The sequence below is a fragment of the Lycorma delicatula genome, chromosome 1 (assembly GCF_047948215.1).
Source record: "Lycorma delicatula isolate Av1 chromosome 1, ASM4794821v1, whole genome shotgun sequence".
NCBI classification, from domain to species: Eukaryota; Metazoa; Arthropoda; class Insecta; order Hemiptera; family Fulgoridae; genus Lycorma; species Lycorma delicatula.
Window position 1 is genome coordinate 294,002,830 of NC_134455.1, and position 22,300 is coordinate 294,025,129.

Genomic DNA, 22,300 nt, shown 5'->3' on the forward strand with positions numbered 1-22,300 from the left:
TTTCAGACAAAGTAACTTTAGTATCTATGTAATTATCTATAATTCTAGTATTGTTTTTATGTGTAAAGAAGATATGATTATGCCTACTTAATCATCACATCCACTTAATGTGTTAGTACAGAAAAGTTAAAATCAGAAAGCATTAAAAAATCTTGCAATGATCTGTTATGCTTTCATTAAATAATTAAAGAAAAAACTATTTAAGGCTCTAACTTTATCCATATATTATTTCTCTTCCCTCACTTTATATTCTTTAAACAATATCAATATTTATCATGTAATAATAATAGGAATCTTATAAAAAACCTCAGATTGTATCACTATTTTAGTAGAACTCCAAATGCAGACCATCTTAATTTACAGCAAATTAACAAAAATTTCAACAAATTAGAACTTCAAAATTTAATCCTTTATAATAAAATTCCCAAAAATATTGAAGAATTAAATTTAAACAAAATTTATTTTCCATCTCTTCTTTATTAAAGCAATCTCCATCTCTTCTTTACCAAATATTAAACAATACATTTGCCTATAAAATTGTAAAAAGAATTATTGATGTGTAATATTCTATGAAACTAAAATATATTAATTATTATGGTGAATTAATATTCTATTCTGCAACCAATGGAAACTGCTTTACTTTTTATAAATAACATAGATTTCTGACCCTCAAACTTTATTATTTTGAAAACCAAATTTGAAGATCTCAATCATGTAACCTTTGCATAACCTTTTCAGGTGTGTTTGAAAATGGCATACCTATTATGTAGAGAAATAAAACTATAGTTAACACTATACAGTGCTGGTAATAAAATAATAATAGTCATACTCACACACTAAACTTTGTGTCTAAATTACATTTATATCAATAGTTAGAAAAATTAGTTAAGTATTTAGCAAATCTAAAATTGTAAACATTTTCTGGTCAATAAATTATTATTAGGTTCACTTATAATATAAGGAGGGGGAGTGAGGATTGACATTTGTGTACAATATGAGCTTTAGCTCCTTGTATCCTTGTATTTTCCTTTAGTTTCTTGTATTTTTTAAAGATCAATTTAATATCATTCTGTAGTAAATTAAAATAGTTGGGAAAAGTTTGTTTAACTATTAATCTTATTTCTTCAGGACTTATACTGTCAGGATTGTGGGTTCCCATTTCATTTGTCACAACGTGCCAAGCAGCTGTCACATTTTCTGGTTTTGTGAGATAATTGGTATTATATACATTTTTAGCAATCTTTATATATCTTCTGTAATATTTTGTATAATTCAATAAATTTTGGGTCTAGATTTTTCATTAGAGATTAAAAAATCTCTATCCTTGATCCCTCATCTTAGATATTCTTAAGGTTTATATTTTTTTTTGTCCTTAGAGTAAGTGGAAAAGAATAAAATATTACATAAATAATGGAAAACGCTATTAAATTCTATATCTATTGTTTGCATTATAGTCACACATTCATTTCAGGTTTTTCAGTATTCCTGATAGCTAAAACTTTTTTCAGTGTTATCAGTGTTGCATTAGGAGAATTTATGAAAAGATTTTGAATTAGAATTCAGTTTATGAGATCTTAGATGATTTAACTAGAAAGTTAATACAATACATGATAATACATTAATACATGATGTTTGACTTTCAACTGTTAATCCAGAAGGAGTTAAAAACCCCCGAAATTAGGGATATATTGTAAACTAATCCTCACAGTTATTAATATCATAAATTACAAATCAATGTTTATTTATCATAAAAATAACAAACTACAACAAATAAATTTAATTAAAAGCTACATAGTTGATTTACAATGAATATTATCAAACTGAGTGTAAGGAATAGATCTCAGTAAATTTTGGGCTAGATCTGCAATGTCCTTAATAGTCACAAAACAATCTGTGACTGTTCCTACTACCCTTCTTAACAACATACTTTTTCAAGAATTTTTTTTCAGTAGTGCTAATAAAAAAATATATTATTTGAAATAAACATAACACAAATTAGAGCTCTAATTTAGAGCTTTTTTTATAAAGCTCTAATTAATTTGTGATTTATTATAATAAATCACAAATTAAAAATCTATGCACAAAATTCAAATATGAATCTCTTAATCAGTTTATTATTTACCCTTGTTTAAGTTGAAATAAAGACAACTTGTTCCTACATTTGTAAAATTTTTTATTCATAATTTTGTATGAAAAAGTTAATTGAAGAATTTACTGAAATACTTAATATTATGCACACAACACCTGCACATTTAGTCATGTTTTTCATACTGTTAGAAATTTTGTATTTATTGAAAAGAAATGCACTGTGTAATTTGATATGTATCTGTAAATAAAATATTACACTTTCTAATGATATTTTTTTAATGATCGATGAATTATAAAACATTTGAAAAATGCTATACCCTATTAGAAAATTATCATATAATTTAAAACTAGAACTTTTCATATGAAAAACAGAGATGCTATAACTCTACCAATTGAGGTTGGTGCTAGATATTATTAATCAAAAATCAATGTATGAATTGAGTAGCAATATTACATTCCTGGCCACCATCAAATATATCTAGAAATAATAAATATTTATCTTGGTGATACTCCAAATTACAAATGTATTCAAAATATTGGTACTGTGATTCCCAAACTGTGGGAATCACAGTACCAATATTTGAAATTGGCAGTAAAGCAGTTAACTAAAGTAATAACTAGACAATTATTGTTAAACATTATTGAGAGAATATATTTACTTTATTAATCTTTATTATTCAAAAATTCTAATACTTTAATAATGAACATAGTGTTTTGTAAAGTGGCTAAAGAAGTAATACCACAATGGGAAATTACTCACATAATAAAAAAGGAAAAAAATAGAAAAAAGGAGTAAAATTAAAATAATAATAGATTTATTTGATTGTGTAATGAGGTTAAGGAAATAGCAGCATTTTAATTTTTAGCTTGAGCAACAGCTTACCTGGCTTTAGCAAGAATTAACCAATTGAAAGAAAGTAGTAAAATCCATTTATTTAGTTAGTAATAATTAGGAATGATTATTTATTTTTTATTTCATAAATTTATCACATCATTTTAAATAAATGTTTTGATTTCTTTTTACACGACTGCCCAATAAGGAGTGTAATGTGTTAGGATGTATGTTCCATCTAGCAGCTCAACAGCTGAACTGATTTAAGTGTGTGATCCCGCATTGGAACTCCTACATTATCATAGGCCATATATATATATATATATATATATATATATATGTGTGTGTGTGTGTGGGGGGGGAAGGGTAGTAATGGAGATTTCCCGGTTGAAGCACAAATTTTAATGAATTGAATTAATGAACTGTGAAATGTGAGCTTCTTATCACTGATAAGAGGCTTCACTTTACAGAGTGTGAACTGGGTTTGAACTAAATGATTTGAATCAATCGAATGAATAATATTACAAAAATAATAGAATTATTTGAGTTAAATAAAATTATATTAAACAAATTTTAAAAATTTCTGTTTAATAATAATGGGCTTCCCGTGGGGACTGCATATGTGGCTAGAGTGATGAGGTGATGCAAACACGTCGTGCAAGACTAGATCAGTCATCACCATCAACTGTTAACAAATGGGGTGCCTCTGGAGCGCTGTTTTGAGAGTTACAATGGGGTGCTGTTATAATATCTCTGCAAATAATCATCTGATTTTCAAAATTCAAACAGGGTACTCATTAATAGGGTGAAGGCTAAATTTTGCATGTATCAGGCACACTCTCGATCTAACAGATCACGGTTATTCGGAAATGTTATATCTTCGCAACCAATCTTCTGATTTTCAAAATTCAAATAAGTATTCGCTAGTATAATGCAAAATCACGACGAAACCAAACAAGAACAAAAATTAACTGATATTCTCAGAAATGGACCTTATTCGACACTGCATAGTACACAAATGTACTATGTACAAAGCTATATATGCTACTAAAATTAATGTGAAAGAACATTCTTCGATGAAACTATATCCATAGATTTAGTGATGACAAAAAAGATGTAATTCAGCAAATTATATTTATACCGATTTAAATGGTTTTCTTCGATTGTATCGCGTAGAGTAGTTCTTATTAATAGAAATTCTTACAAATATAAAATTCATAATCATAAAAAAATCTCTGAATAACTAATAATAATTAGTTTTCCTTCAGTTAAATTAAAAAAACAGAACAATTTTTTTTAGATACAAAATGTTATACGAAATTCCATGTTTTTATTTAAAATTTCCCTCCAGTATTGATGTAAATTCAATAACTGCAAAATGACCTAAAGACAACTGTAACCGAAAGATATTTATCGTTTTCACGATAACTGGTGTAGAACTCAACCCTTTACTTTTGGGCAAAAAATATTTTTGCCCAAAAAGAATGTAATGTAATTAGGGTTTATGCATGTATGCTTGTTCCATCTTAGCAGCTCGACGGCTAAACTGATTTAGATGTATAATCCTGATGGAATCCTTACGTTACCGGGAATGTCGTAGACTACATATATATATATGTATATAAGCAGTACATCAAGAACTCGACCAGAACTGTTCATTTAAATAAGACTGGTCATCCTTACCAGCCTATCCAGTTCACTTATTTCCACGTTTTAAACTAAACCGTTCACTTCCCACCTAGTAGCGTTTACACACATTCTTACGTTGAAATTTATTATTTAATAAAAGCATAAGTACAAGGCTCGGCTGCAAATTTTGTACGTATGCGTAGCATGGGAATGAAAAGAGATATTGGAATGAAATAAAAAATGAATAAAAGTACAATACTTACAAAATGCAGTATTTATTTTTCAATATAATTCATGTTTACACTGATACACTTTACCCAACGTGTAACAAATTTTTGCATTCCGTCAATGAAACATTCTGGCGGTCTTTCTCGGATCCAGGTGACTACAGCTTCCTTCACCTCATCGTCGGTGGTGTAATGATTACCTTTAAGATCCTTCTTGAGATGAGAGGAGAAGTGGAAGTTGCACGGAGCCAAATCCTGCGATTTCCGCATCCGGCGGATGCGGAATAGGCTCAAACTTCAGCTTGCGGAGAGCCACCAGAGATTTCGTGCGGTACCCATCGTGTACAGATTTTACGGTAACCCAATCGCCCGATAATATGGCCTACTCGTTCTTTAGATATGCCTAACTGAATAGCGATGCGTTGCTGGATGATTCGCCGGTCACTTTGAAGAAAATCGTCCACTTCCTTTCGACGTTTCTCATTAGCCACAGAAACTGGTCGTCCGCTGCGAGGTAAGTCTTCAATTGTCGCTTTACCAGCTTCACATTCGCGAAATTTCAACGCCCACTTATTCACAGTACTCATGTCAACAATTTCACTACCGTAAACCGCTTTTAAACGATGAAAAATATTCGTAGTATTCACATTTTCTGCTGTTAAAAATTCGATCACTGCACGCCGCTGTTTTAACCGTGTTGATATATTGATCGAACTCAACTCCATTTTAACTGGTACCGAAAACAAACTGGTAAACGGATTTCAACATTATCGCAGGTTTCCAGAGGGGGATCTTAGCTATCATATGCTGCCACGACCAACTCGATAGGGTTTTCCCAGATGCCCAGAGGGTATCATTCAAGACTCTCTACGGTAGAAACATCCACTGATTGGCATGACCTTTGCGTTTTGTAAGGTATCACAACACCATCGAGTGTAAATGTAATATGAAACAGTGTAGCATGTTGTTTTGTAGTTGTGTAAGCATATATGTGTAATTGGTGTAGTGTCCTCGGTGTAAAGTGGTGTAGTGGTGGAGTGTTCAGCAGCTTTATATGTAGTAGGGACAAGCTGCTCCCTATCTCTTGCTTTATCCTTAAAATATGAAATTCTCCTTCTGTCCCCTTGAACATCTAAGTGAATATCATTTTTCCTACCACTACATTTAACAAAAGACTACACTGCAATGTTCATAGCATAAGAAAATATGTTTTTTTTTGGCGTTATCCCATCGTATCCCACCCAGTTTAAGTTAGCGTTAGGATGAAGGATAGATATTGTTTAGAAACTGCTCCTAATTTACAAAATAGACATACTATACTTACTGCCTGATGGAAAGGCAGTATTTTGTTTTCGTTCAACAATCCATAATCAAGAAATATTTCATTATTTATCTTCCAGAAACATTCTTTGTAGGGAATATGATATCCTGTATCAAGGTGAAAATTGAATTTGTCATAATAGTAAGCAGGGCTAAACAAGAGTAGGAATCAGTAGATAGAAATAGAAAGGTTAAAACATTTTATATTTTTGCATCTTCATTGCATCTCTTACCCTTTCTTATTTTTCACTCTCATTGTAATTTACAAATATATTTAAAAAAATAAAAACCAAAAGTGTAGAGTGCACTATATTTTGCAAACCTTTACTTGTGACTTCTGTCCCTATTTTCAAGATTGAAACAGAAATAAAGCAATATGATTAATTTAGACATCTCAAAATTTTTTATCTCTTATGCATATTGTCCACACCCGCTTTTTCAAGTTTACAAAACAGTATTTTTTCAACTTCTGTTTTAAAGTTAATTTTTTAAAAAGCATTTTAAAAGCATTAATAGTACTTGATAAATTACATCTGGTTTGGAGATTTATTTGTTATTCTTGTGTGCTGCATTGACTTACAACATTTGTAAGCAATGGACTTAAAAGCTAAGTCTGTTATTAATTTATTGTGAACACATAGAAGAATGTTGCAGCCTTTCAGTGGAGTTTCATGTTAAGCAATGAAATAGGATTAGGAAAGAGTATCTGGGGTGAAAGATCTTGGAAAACAAGAAGTGTAGACAGAGATTAGTTTTTTAACTGGGCTTACTTAATGCAGATATTACTGAAATATGGAATGCCTAAAATGATGGACTCATTACTACTTTACAGTATTCATATGTAAACATTGTAAACAACCTTAGATCATTCCAAATATACAGAGCAAAAAAAATTATATATTTTCAATTAGGATTTTTTAGTTTCAGTATGGTCATTTATCTGAATTATGAATGTTCTTTACACAATACAATACATACTGTTGCTATACATATTATTATACTTTTTTTAATATATTTTTATTTAATAACTTCTAGTACATTATAAACTATATTTTATTATGTGCTGAAGTATGTTTTTTATTATGCTATAGTACATTTTTATTATATTCTATAGTACATTTTATGCTGAATAAGTTTACAAATAATTTCAAACAGAAAATATTACAAAATGTTATTTATTACACATATGTACTCTATATTTTATCACAATTACTGATACTACATAATATTTGTTTTTACATAATTTTACAAGTACATACTTCAATACAATTTAAAGATAGTAGGTTAACAGTAGTGATAAATGAATAAAGTAGAATGATAAAGGTCACACATGCAAACATAAATACACAGAGCAGTTCTCATGAATAATAAAATAATTTGAAAACACTACTTAAATGAACATAAATGAAATCCATGACAGAATGATAAAATTTAAAAAACTTATATATTATAATAAATCATTCAAGACTCTCTACGTAGAGAGTCTTGAATGATGCCCTCTGGTCACCTGGGGAAACCCAGTTGTATTTAGCTCTAGCCTCTGACCGTGTGGGTTATGGAGGTGGTCTTATATTTCCTCGGTACTCATGGGATCAAAATTAGTACTCTACAGATAAACTCTATGATGGCTGGTGGTCCATCTGAAAAAATCCACCAATATTAGTCTTGTGAAAAGACCTTGATCAGCTTTGTCTGATGATGATAATTGTCCCGAGGTAAATCATAATTTAAATGGTGACAAATCACCATATCTCCAATATGCAAATGTCAGATTTGTAGTTCTATGCAATAATGAGGAAGGTTTCACCTTTCTCATAAGGTTTCACCTTTCCTCATCAATTAGGTAGTAACTGGTTTCCCAATAATGCAAGAAAATTGAGAGACGGATCAATACTAATAGAAAATTTCAGTGATGAGAAAAGTCGATTGCTCTTATGTCTAACCAATATGGGCAGTATAAGTATTAGTTCAGTATGTCATACAACCTTTAATACTAGCCGAGCAGTAATTTTTTGACAGGATCTTCTTGAGATGGACGTTAGCGAAATTGCCGAAGAGCTTCATCCCCAAGGTGTTATAGAGGTAAAGAGAATAATGAAACGTCAGAGTAGGATAGAGGAACCTACTCCCTTTCTTATTTTAACCTTCAACCTTCACATACCACTGGGAAAAATTAAAGTAGAATACCTATCGGTTAGAGTACGATCATTCATCCCTAAATCACAGCGATGTTTCCAGTGTCAAATTATGGTATGTGGACCATACCACAACGTCTTGCCCGAACACCACAATCATAATTCTTTAATTATTCATAATTGTGGTGTGTTTAACCATATGATTTTATATTTTATAAAATGTAAAATAGTTGAATAAATCTAAAACACCTTTACAAAAAATGAAGTTAATAAAAAAAATAACAATTACCTTGTCCTTCATAGATTTATAGAATTAAGTGAAGTTAATCTATGCAAATTTTACAGTGAATTTTTTGGGCCAGGTTCGCAGTTTATAAAATATTCAGTAAAACGTTTACATTATTAAGAGCCTTTTTCTTCACATTGGATGGCTCCAGTAATGCTTATTTTTTTTACTTATCCTGGTTCTTAATGTAAATATACATAACGTGACCGTCTCCGCGAAATCCACATAAATAAACGAAAATCAAGATTTCTTTTTAGGGTGACTTTACAGGTATTTCTGAATCGTGTTCAAATTAAAGTAATCGACGGTAACAAGATGGTGATTGTAGCAAAATAGTAGCCTGACAAAAAGTCACCAATCCGCGCCAAGCATTCATTGTATGACGCATTTTATTTGTTACATCTACAATTTATATCTAATATTTCTTTGGGTATTTTTGCTTGTGTGGAGAGTTTCTATGATTTTTTGCGCCATTTGAGCCGTGTTATTGTTTATCAAAATTACAAACATTTCATTATAAATTACACATGAAGAGAGACTCGCTGAAACAAACTAAACTTTACTAAATAATTTTAAATAAAAAAAGTATTTACAAGGTTATTCCGTCTAACTGAAGTTTCAAAAATTTATAATTATTTTAAATTTGTGTTGTGGTATTTTGGCATTTCATTGAGCACGTAATTTATGTTAATTTTAAGAATAGTTAATTATTCAATTTTTTTTTTTATTTTTACTTTATGTGGGTATTTTTAACTTACTAAGTAAATAAATCAGATAAATAATCAATTTGTGGCGTAAAAGACTGACCTTAAATTATATATTCTAATCATTATAACCTTGTAACAAAAGTAATACATTAAACGATTTTACAAATTGGTTTATTTATTGTTTTAAAGAAGTACAAAAATTAAGCGTTTTTAAAACAATACAACTCCATATTATTGTTGTTATAAGTTTACCAATGTTTACTATGTATAGCCAAAAAAGCAACATTTTATTTTTACTAAAAAGTAATAAGTAATAAAATAAAATAAAAATGATAATGTGATCTGCTTAACGCAGTACTATAATGAAGACAGTGACAAAAAGGCCATAAGCCTTTGCGTTTACGTGAATTTGCACATAAGTGCAAATTCATGTAAACGTAAAGGCGCGATGATCGTTTCGATATACAAAAATTTCCGGCTGGAGAAACTAAGTCATTACTGACAGATCACTTTGTATGGGGACTTAAATTTCAACCTATGAACTTAATGGTGAATAAACGGTCGCGTGACAAATAGTACCAGTTCAGTGAACTCGTAGTATGAGCGACTTTGTGTAAAAATCTGTTATAGCCTAATAGAAAGTCTTGCAAAAAAAGTGAATCTAAAAAGATTCCATTTTTGTTCAAGATTCATTATTTACTTAACCTGAGAAAGCAATCTATCAGTTATTTCACCTTAGGAGATTATAATCCATAAGCTAATTATAAATCCCTATCCTCTTTCAACACACACACACACACACACACACACACTAACACACACACCCATGAGTAATAGTTAATAATGAATATTTTCTTAAATGAAATGAATACAACAAAATGTTAAAATATGTTACGTTAAATTATTATTATTTATTTATCTATTTTAAATTAATGCTTCATTTACTACCACTTTTTCTGTAACTGTCAAAAATAATTCTCTAAATATTAGCCAATTGTACTAAAATATTTTTGGTACATCAGAAAGTTCTCGCTTACTAATTCTTTATTTCCTACTACTTTGTTTTCATAAATCGTAGTTGTAATAGTTTAGACTTAGATTATTTTTATTTTTTGCTGCAAATAATTACACTGTACCTGACCACAGAATGATAAATCTAAATTAAATTTAAATTAATGTATTTCCGGGCGTCTAGTATTGAAGGTTGAGAAAAGTGTTTTGCTCCCGGTAGGTGAACGAGTTTCGCGGTTTTGGCGTTTTGTATAGTGTTTTTGGTGTGTGAATACTGAAGTTGAGTTATTGGAAAATATTTGTACAAGATCGTATAGTTTTATTCCGTTTAAAAAGAAAGTTATAGTAATTTTTGTGTTTGTGTTTTAGAGCTCGTGGACCGGAAGTTGATTAGGTTAATGCGGTCCGCAAGATTTAGCGGGAATCGTCGGCGGCTAACTTACCGTCAGCTGTTCTTATACATTGTGATTGAGGTAGGTTTGGCGGTAAGTATTCCCGTCACCCGTCAGTTTAACCCAAACTACCTTTGTATTAGGAATTATTCTAAGTGCTAGCCCAGTTATAAGAGGGAAAATTCCTTTTCTTCTTATATAATTTAAACCCTTTCTTTTCCAGCCATATCTCTCCGGATCTCCATCGATCCGGACTCCTCGATCCCACTCCCTTCCAAAATTCTAACCCAGGATTTGGGTGGATACATTTTGGTTCTCCCGAATAGCAGTTCCTGCGCCAACTGCTGTTGATACAGACCAGTTCTCAGCAAACTTGCGCCCAAATTGGTCACTGATTGAAAGAGTAATTGACAATATGATGAAATCTCTCTCATAAAAAATTTATAAAACCAAAGATAAAAATACAGCCACCAGCTAACACATCGAATATAAGGAAAAGCGCATCTGAACAGAAGAAGATGCGCTTCTTCAGCGCATCCAGCTGCTAAACCAGCGGTTCAAGTGAGTATGCATATCATTTTAGATGATGGTGCGAATGCGAAAAAGGTGGTTGCGTCGGAATCTTCTAAGGATGCTCTCAAGCCTCCTTTAACTGAGGTGGTCTCCAAACCACAGAGATCACCAGAAACCAAACAGGGGGCCTGTTTCTGCCCTGCCTGAGGCGGTGACTGATGTGGCTCCTGTGTCGGGGTCTCTCACGTTCCCGTCTCACAATCGGCGCCTAAGGCAAGAGCCGACCCATTAGTTTGTTGAAAGTAAGGACATGAGAGGCAGGCGGAAGAACTTCGCCGTTCCTTCTCATGTTCAGCCTTCGACATTAATTACTCCTTGCGGTATCAACTTTCTACGATTTCCTGTTCCGTGCAATTAAGTAGATCCCGACAAACCAAACACCCTTTCAGGTATTGAGGGTGCTGTGAGGATCAACTCGTACAGCAAACTCATCTATCTTCTTTAGCCCAAAGATCTTCTGTGACTGGTTGTCATTAATCATCTCTACATGAAGTCCGTTGTAATTTTTACGGATTTCTTTTATTGGGTCTTCAGTCCAATTATTTATCTCCCGAGCGATGAGGAAAAGATTTATCCTCGAAAAATTACCTTCTTCTCAACTAATAACCAAATATTTTGGTTTAGAAAAACTATGCTTGCACAGTGCTCTCTGAATACTTTCAACCCCTTTCTCTAAACTTGCGGTCTCATAACTCTTCCTCCGTTTTGCTTCAGGCGAAACGGTTGGTTCAAGACTTGGGTACGTGAACCCTCTGTCACGTTTGGAGATTGTTCAACTTGCATGATTTTCTGTCCCTTGTGTAGCAAGGCTAGCCTTAATTATAATACCTATTATAATAATTATAATTATTATTATTACTATCATTATCATTATTGCAAGGCTTATCCCTCTGGTCAGACCGTGGATAGAGCGGCGGCATGGAGAGGTGGAGTACTACATGACCCAGTTTTTAACGGATCACGGATACTTCCGCACTTACCTCCATGTCATAGGGAAAGCGCCGTCCCCCGACTGCCTCGGTGTACGGGACGATGCCGACCACACCTTTTTAAAATATGCTCGGTGGGTGGCAGATCGAGGGATACTAGTGGCGGATCTCGGAGCACCGAACCACCACAAAATGGTTGCGATGATGGTCCGTAACCTAGCAGCTGGGAGATTATGGCCCGATTCATCGGCAGCATTCTCAGAACCAAGAAGTATGACCTGGATAGTCCTTAAATTTAGGTAGCGGCCTTCTCATGCTGGTATATCAGGCTGGAAGTAATGAACGGGTCGAGTTCTGTTCATTAGAAAGGGGGTGGTTTTAGTCGATAGTCTGCTGATAGTGACTGGATAATACCATCAGTGGAAGCCAGACACTCCGTGCGTAAATACATTTCCACGTTCCTCCGGAAAGAAAAAAAATTATTATTTATTATTATTATTATTATTATTGTCGCCGAATTACTTGACGGCACGTGGCAATTACTAACCTTTTGGTAGCCCTGAAAAGGGCCGTTTTTGTCGTCGATTGGCTTCAGCAGCTCGTTGTAATTACTAACCTTATGGTAGCCCCGAGAAAGGCTGTTGTCGAATGGCTTTGACACTCGTAATTCATAACTTTGTGGTGGCCCTGAAAACGGTATCACATTCAAGAATATGGTACATCGTTTTTAAGCACAACACACGTGGATTAAAAAAAAACTACCTTCCACCAGCAAGCCAGGGTCGGCACTGCGGGAAGAACAGTGCTCTCTCTCTCCCTCACAGCCTTAGTTTTACTAACAATGGTCAGCAGAAGAAGAAAAGTAAGATGATGGAATAGATGGGTGGATGATCTGGAGCATGACTTGAGGTTTTTCAATTGGAGAAGACAGGCAGAGGATCGGAATAGATGGCCGGGCTGTGTTTGGGAGGCCAGGAGCCACATCAGCTTGTAGCATTTAGGAGTAAGTAATTTTCAAAGTGATATCATGTTTTATCATACTGTTCAATATCCATCCATATCCTGATCCCATTCCAGCTAGTGACAGGTCTGAGTGTTCACTAAACTTCTCCATCTTTGTTTGTCTTCCCACATCTTACTCCGAATGAAAAGAGTTCATCTTCCCACATCTGAGTCATCCTCTCAGCCTTTTTCCACTTATTCTCAGTTCTTTAATTCTGATCTGTAATCTCTCTCCATTCACCCACTTTGTGTGTGTCCATATCCTTGCAAGCTCAATTTTTTTACTCTTTATCAGATACAATACAACCCACGGCCCTCTCTTATATTTGAATTCCTCACTCTGTCTCTTCTTGTTTCACCTTTTATTGCCTGTAGGAACCTCATCTCACCAGCCTACAACCTATTCCATTCTCTTTCTGTTATCTTCCATGATTCTGCTCTATGTAACACCACTGACATACAGTAGTATTGGTACATAATGATCTTTGCTTTTTCTGGTATCTTCTTGTTCTATAACAAACATCTCATACTCTGGTGCAGATTTCCTCCCTTTCGCAGCCATTTTGATATTTCTGTCAAAACTTTCCCATCACTTATTTTACTTTCCATGTATTTGAAACTATTCAACAATTTCAGACATTCCCCAACCAGTATATCTTGTTCCATTCTCTTATCTTTTCCAGTGATCATCATCTCACTATTCTCCATACTGATTTTTAGTCCATAGATCTTTATTACCTGCTTCCAGCCAAGACTTGTTGCTTGCAACAAGACTAGTATGGATGTCTGTTACTTTTAGAAATGACTATACCATTTTGAGCGTTAATAACTACTTGTTTATTCACCATTAAACAAATATTGTTTTCAATTATTAGGTTATGGCACTAATAACAATCAGTTATAATTACATATCGTAAGCTACTTTTATTTTAGTTTAAAACAATATATGTATATTTAATAAGCAATTAAATGTAAATTGAGAAATGTAAATGAGCATTAATGCAAATTGATGAATGCATAAACAGGTTATTTTTGTTTTCAATATACAGATAAATTTAGCAACAATGTCTATCTTATATAGTTTTTATATTTCTTCTGGAAATATTAGATAACAGCAATCTATTATAGAAAACATCTGTTAAAAGAAAACATCTATGTCCACGCACACACAAACTCTTACATATATGCATCACCTTCATAAAGCAGGTGAAGGAAATAGCACTATCATCATTTATACAGCTCCACAATAAACTATACAAACTTATCATACAGTGCTAAAACCAAAAATATTGCAGACAAATATCAAAACAAGTTTACAAATTTAAAAGTACAACCACTTGAAAACAAAATCCATTTCTTAGAAACAATTTTTTTTCAGTAGTATTTATTAATAATTCAGGCCTTCAAGTTCTACTTTTTAAGCACAGGATATACCAGTTTGTCTCATAATAAATAATGAAAACATTCCACCATATTAAAATTGTCATGACACAAATACAATTACAAATAACATAATTAATTCACCTTTACAACAAAATTTCAGTAAAAACAACACAATCATATTGAATAGAAATAAAAATGTTCATAAACCTTACAACACCACACCCACCTCTTTTGTCATGAAGAACCTACATATAAGCATTCTCATTCATTACGCAATCTCATACAACTAAAAGAAATAAAACTGAAGAACTAATCAGTACACCTTATGATCTCCAAACATAATTTCTTAAACGTCAACTAAAAAATTCAGCACACAAGAAAATGTCTTTCCAAAATACAAAAGAAGTTTTTCAAAGTAGATTTGTTTGGCATATTAGCTGAAATATATCTGTTGTGTATTTAAAAACAAAAATCCTCATGGTTAATGACAGAGACACAAAATAATTTACTGACATACTTACATGACTAATATAATTCTCCTTTATAGAAGGAATACCAAACAACTTCTGAGTGTTATGAAAACACTTAACCTTCTATTGGCACTCTGAAAAAGCTTGATTTAGAGCATAAGTTAACTCAGATTCTGGTGAAGTGTTTAAAATCTAATGTTAAATTAATGTTTTCAGTCAGTTAAAATATGTTTTACACTGATGTCTTCTTTCTTCTTTTTTGTTATTTCAGTTTGCACTTCTTGTAAAACAAACTGTATATTTTCCAATGAATTTTAAGGATATGGGCTTATTTACACTAAATTTTTGTATAATTGTTTCTGTAAGTGGAATTGATTTAATTTTTTATATGGTTAATAAAAATGTATAACTTATTCTTAAATTTACACATGTTTTTATATAATTTGCGATAAAAAATAAAAAAATATATTTGCAGTGATGAATTTACACTGTACTAAAATATCAAAGTGTTTTGTAATTCAAAACTTGTATTTTGAAATTAATTGATAATGTATATTAATTCTACATCAAATTTCAAAATTCTGTTATTATTTTTTTGAATGTTTGAAAAATGTATTATTTTGATTGCTTTCTCTTCATAAAAACATACTATTGATATTTTATACTCTCATGGAACTTAGAAGGAAAATTTTTTGAAGGAGAGATGTAGGATGTAAAAGAATTAATTACTGGAAAAATGCATACATGCATTTTTTTTTTTTTCTCTTATTTTTCTTAATGTTACAACATTAAGAAAAATAAGAGAAAACTCTGGTTAAAAGTTTTATCTTGATAGTTCTGTTTGAAAATTGGAATTTTTCACACCTACAAAATGATAATTACAATTACAACCAACATAATGATAATTGCACACATAAGTAATTTAACAATGGAAGATTTATACAAAAATAAACTGTAAGGGAAGGCAAAGATTACAATTTTTGCAGAAAATAATTAACACTGTAAGATTTAAATACAAGGGTATTTCTAAGTTAGTTATACAAAAGTAACCTTTAATAATGAAAAAAGTAAATAACTTACAGAAATATTCAATACAACACTGATTACAGTATATCTAAAAGTTTCATTAACAAATGTCAATGTCGCTATCTATTGTAACATTGCAATGTCCCATCTGTGATCAGTTTCCTGCCAAATGCTCTGAAGCATGTCTTGATCTATGGTGGCAACTGTTCATGTTATCCGGTGCCGCAGCTCGTCGACATTTGTTGGAAGCGGAGAAACAGATACTCTGTCTTCAACGTAATCCCATACAGAGAAGTCCATTGGAGTTAAATCAGGCAAACATGGTGGCCAGGAAATTGTTCCACCACGTCCAATCCAGTTTGCTATTAAGATATGCGACAATTGCACAATGATAATGTGGTGGCGCACCATCCACTGGAAAATGAATTCTGTATACCCATATCCTGTTGTAATTGTGGCATTATACAATGTTCAAGCATATCCAGGTACGCTATGCCAATTACAATTGACTCTACAAAAAAGAAAGGACTGTAAATTTTGTGACAGCATGTAGCACAAAAAATATTTACCTTTGGTGATTCCTGTACATGTTCGATTGTGTGACGTGAATTCCGCTCATCCATATCCGAACATAATATCGATTAACTTTACTGCTGGTATGGAAGGTTGCTTCGTCACTGAAGAGTTTTATTAAGATAATTATCTTTAATGTCAATTTTGTGTAACATGTTTACACAAAACTCAGTTCTCTTTTCTTTATCACCTTCACTAAAACTTGTACCAGTTGTAATTTGTAAGGTTTAAACAAATGACAGTCGATTTCACAATACCCTAGGAATACTCAATTTTAAATTGGCGCTTCCCGCTGATTTGCTTAAACTACGAATGAATATCTGCCATACTTGTTTGATTGCCATTTCAGAAACTGAAGGTCTACCTTAACCTGGTGTCCTGTGTGATACACAACCTGTTACACAACAGACTGTCTTTGAGGTGATTGCTTGTGATATTTAGTCATGAATTGTCTTTGAATGGCAATAGTCGATTTGAATTCATGAAACCATAAACAACAGTGAGCGCACACAACTTACTCCGGTACACAACTTACTCCATGATGATTGACAGAATTAATCATTTGTGCGTCCCACCTAGTGAGAACGTCAGGAACTAACGAAATTAGGAAGAAATAAACTTGAATATATACTCCATTCAGTGATGTATCAAACAATTCAGTAAGTTATCTACTTACTTCATTAATAAAGGTTATTTTTGTATAACTAATTTAGAAATACCCTACTTTGAATCTCAAGAGATTAGTATGGAACAGAATGGAGTAGAAAATTAAATACGAAATAAAACCCACATATTTTTAATCCAAAAAATAAAATAAACTCTGAAATATCATTAACTTTGTTGGATTTGTTGCTTACTTGAACTTTATTAGAGGAGTTGTTGGGAACAAATCCATATTGATTTTCAAGCCAATCAGTCCACAGGAACTGGATTTAGAGACAGAAACGGGGTTTTTGGGTACATTTTCAATTTATTTTTGTTCTATTGTACACGTTAAATCATGCACTTAAAATAAAGCTTTAGCTTTCATGAAAACTACAGCTACATTTAAGTATACATCAAATATTAAACTTATTTTAAAATGTATTGTGAAATAAAGATTATTTTTTAAATTATAACAATAATACAGACAAAAATCAAAAAATAAGTAGTTTAAAACAAAAAAGGTAGTAAAAGAGATTTTTTAAAAAGCTTTGGTTTATTGTATTTTCAGTAAAACTGTATGTGCAATATAACATAATTGTTTTATTTTAATTCAGCTGTGATAGATAATGGAGAAGATCCTATCTTTGACCTCAAATTGAGCGTAAGTCAAGTAATTTACTTTAATAGTTCCGAAGATTTTCAAGTCTCAAATTTTTTTACTTGGACCTATATATATATATATATATCAAGGTATATTCATAGAGGACAAAATACAAAGCCCTCTATGAATCATGAGACCTTAATGTGGTGAGGGGGCTTGAGTGCTCAGTGATACATAGTAGCTGGACCGAAGGTGCAACCATATCGGAGAAGTATTGGTTGAGAGCCAGACTAAGGAATGATTCCTGAAAGGGGGGCAGCAGCTCTTTCAGTAGTCATTAAAGGTGTAGATCAGGAGGACTTAAACAGCCATATCAAGAACACTCAATCTTCTGATTACTGCGCAGCTGAAAGCAATGGAAAACTACAGGTGTTTTTTTTTTCCAATAAAATGTAGTTTTCTGCATTATCATGCAACAAAGATGGAGGTGCCTTCCATGGTAAAATATTCCATAGGTAAACTTTCCCCTTTCGGATCTCCGAGTGGGGAATATTAAGGAAGTGGTCACTAGAAAATTAAAAAATAATATTCTACAAGTTGGAGTGTGGAATGTCAGAAGTCTAACATTATAAGTTAGCATAATTTATAGGTCAAAATTATAGGTTAATTAATTGTATAACATAAGGTTAATAGGTTAGAAAATTTAAAGAGGAAAATGAGTAGGTTAAATGTAGATGTAGTAGGAAATAGTAAACTTTGATGGGAAGAGGAAAACGACTTTTGGTCAGGTGATTTTAGAATAATTAACTCAGCATCAAATAAAGAGCAGGCAGGAGAAGGTTTTGTAACAAACAAGAACATAAGGAAGAGGGTAGAATACTTCAAAACACTTAGCCATAGAATCACTTTAATCAGGATAAAATCAAAACCTAAGCCGACAACAATTATTAACATTTATATGCCTACAAGTGCCCATGATGATGATGATGATGAGGTAGTGTGTATATGAAGAAATTGACGAAGCAATTAAACACATAAAAGAGAATGAAGATTTAATAATAGTTGGAGAATGGAATGCAAGTAATGGAAAACGAAAGGAAAAATTATTCGGAGTGATTTTGCTGGGCAAAATGAATGAAAGAGGGGACCGACTTACTGAGTTTTGCACGAAGTATAACTTAGTAATTGCCAACACCCAGTATCAAATAGATTGTATCATGGTTAAACAAAGATTTAGAAATCAACTTTTCGACTGTAAAGCATATCCAGAGCAGACAGTGATAGCGATCATAATTTAGTGATAATGAAATGTAGATTGGGGTTTAAAAACCTAAAGAAAATGTGTCAGATGAATTGGTAGAATTTAAAGAAGCTTGAGGAAGAGGAGGTAAAGAAGATTTTTCAGGAGGATATCACAAGAGGTCTAAGTAAAAAAGATAAGGTAGAAAATACAGAAGAGAATGGGAGAATGTTAAAAAGGAAATTCTTAAATCAGCAGAAGCGAACTTAGGCGAAACAAAGAGAACTGGTAGAAAAACTTGGTTTTCAGACGATATATTGCAGCTGATGGATGAACATAGAAAGTATAAGAATGCTAGTGATGAAGAAGGTAAAAAAAGGAACTATCGACAATTAAGAAATACTATAAAAAGGAAGTGCAAATTAGTGAAAGAAAAGTGGATTAAAGTATAGTGTTCAGAACTGAAAAGAGAAATGATGATTGGTAAAATAGACAGAAAAGATAAAATATACAGGAAAGTTAAGGAAAATTTTGTGGTTAAATAAAGATGGTACACCGATTTATAATACAAAAGAAAAGGTCGATAGGGGTGGGATATATTGAAGAGTTATATGGAGGAAGTGATTTAGAAACTTGTGTTATAGAGGAAGAAAAGGGAGATGCAATACTGAGATCTTAGTTTAATAGAGCATTAAAGGATTTGAATGGCAGAAAGGCTCCTGGGATAGTGGGATACCTGCAGAATTACTGCGTAATGCCAGTGAGGAACGATAGATAGATTTTATAAACTGGTGTGTAATATTTACGAAAAAGGGGAAGTTCCATCACACTTCAAAAACAATATTATTTTCATGATACCAAAGAAAGCAGGAGCAGAAAAATGTGAAGAATACAGAATGATTAGCTTAACTACTCATGCATCTAAAATCTTAACTAGAATACTGTGGGGAAGAATTGAGGAGAGAGTGGAAGAACTGTTAGAAGAAGACTAATTTGGTTTCAGGAATAGTATAGACACAAGGGAAGCAATTTTAGTGCTCAGATTAATAGTTTAAGGAAGATTTAAAAAAAAACCAACATATATAGCATTTACAGACTTAGAAAAGGCATTTTATAACGTGGACTGGAATAAAATTTTCAGCATTTTAAAAAGTTTAGGGTTCAAGTATAGAGATACTTTAGGGTTCAACAATTACTTACAGTTACAGGAACCAAACTGCAACAGTAAAAATTGAAGAGAATACGAAAGAAGCAGTAATAAAAAAAGGAGGCCAATAAGGATGTTCCCTATCCCCGTTACATTTTAATCTTTACAAAGAACTAGCAGTTAATGATGTTAAAGAACAATTTAGATTCGGAGTAACAGTGAAAGGTGAAAAGATAAAAATGCTACGATCTTAGCAGTTAATGATAAAGAACAATTTAGATTTGGAGTAACAGTGCAAGGTGAAAAGATAAAGATGGTACGATTTGCTGATGATATAGTAATTCTAGCCGAGAGTAAAAAAGATTTAGAAGAAACAATGAATGGTATGGATGAAGTCCTTTAGAAGAACTACCACATGAAAATAAACAAAATGAAAGTAATGAAATGTAGTAGAAATAATGTAAATGGACCACTGAATATAAAAATACGATAGAAAACTATGGAGGTAGAAGAATCTTGTTATTTGGGAAGAAGAAATACTAAAGATGGAAGTAGCAGGAGCAACATAAAACGCCAAATAGCACAGGTGAAACGAGCTTTCAGTCAGAAATATAATTTGTTTGCATTAAAAATTAATTTAAACATAAGGAAAGCATTTTTCAAAGTATATGTTTGGAGTGTAGATTTATATGGAAGTAAAACTTGGATGATCGAAGTACCTGAGAAGAAAGATTAGAAGCTTTTGAAATGTGGTTCTATAGAAGAATGTTAAAAATCAGGTCTGTAGAAAAAGTGACAAATGAAGAGGTGTTGTGGCAAATGGATGAAAAAAGAAGTATTTGGAAAAATATAGCTATAAGAAGAGACAGATTTATAGGCCACATCTTAAGGCATCTTGGAATGGTCACTTTGATATTGAAGGGACAGGTAGATGGGAAAAATTATGCAGGCAGGACACTTGGAATATGTAAAATAATTTGTTAGGGATGTAGGATATAGGGGGTACTGATATGAAACGACTGGCTCTAGATAAGGAATCTTGGAGAGCTGTACTGTTCCTGTTTCTATTCTACTCAACCTTCAACCTATCTACATCTCACTTACATCTCTTCATTCCCCTTTCTTTGCATACACTGGCCAGCCCTGATATAATTGTAGCTCTAACCAAAAAATGGTCAGAATCACATTTTGGCACTGTCATCACATGGACATCCAAAATCCCTGATGCATGTCTAGCTCTGACTGACATGGTCAATCCGAACGACCATATTCAACCCTAGGACTTTCCTAGATGTATCCTTTTATAAGGGATCCAGAGCTCTTAACTACCATCCTATTAAATTCTACTAATTGCACCAATAAGAAGCCATTATTATTTGCCTCTTCATGCAGAGAATATTGACCCACAACAGACCTTACCGACATCTCTTTCCCCACCTTAGCATTTAAGTCCTGCAGTATCACCACCATGTCATACTTTTGAACCCTACTCAACTTCCCCACCAATGTATCATAGAACTCCTTCTTTACCTGCTCCTCCTCCTCTGTAAGAGTGTACACAGACATTACAGTAACATTTCTAATTTTACCTCTCAGCCTAATTATACACAACCTTTCTCATACTGGTTGAAACTTAATAGCCTTCTCACTTTAGTGATAAAGAAACCAGTCAGAACTTCTTCCTAGGATATTAGGTCCTTCCTCAAAGGTCTATCTATTAGCACTGCTGTTAATAGTTTATACCTTAAAAAGGTCACAAATCTCTTATAGATGTAAATGAATAGTGTATATTCTATCTATGCAAGATTTTTCTATTTAATGTATGTAATGTTGTGTACTTTTAAATTTCACATTGTTCAGGTGTGTGATCTTGGTTTTTCAAGTAGTATTATGAGTGAAATCTGCATGTTGCGGTTAATTTCTTTATATGTCTGTGTGTGTCCTCTTACTATGAGACAATTTGCAAAATTTTGCAGATATGACACTACATTGAACTTTTATTTATGTTCTTTTTAGTAGGATTCATATTGGTATTAAATTAAGCTCTGTCTCATTAGGACTGTTAAAGGACTTATTAGTTTCAA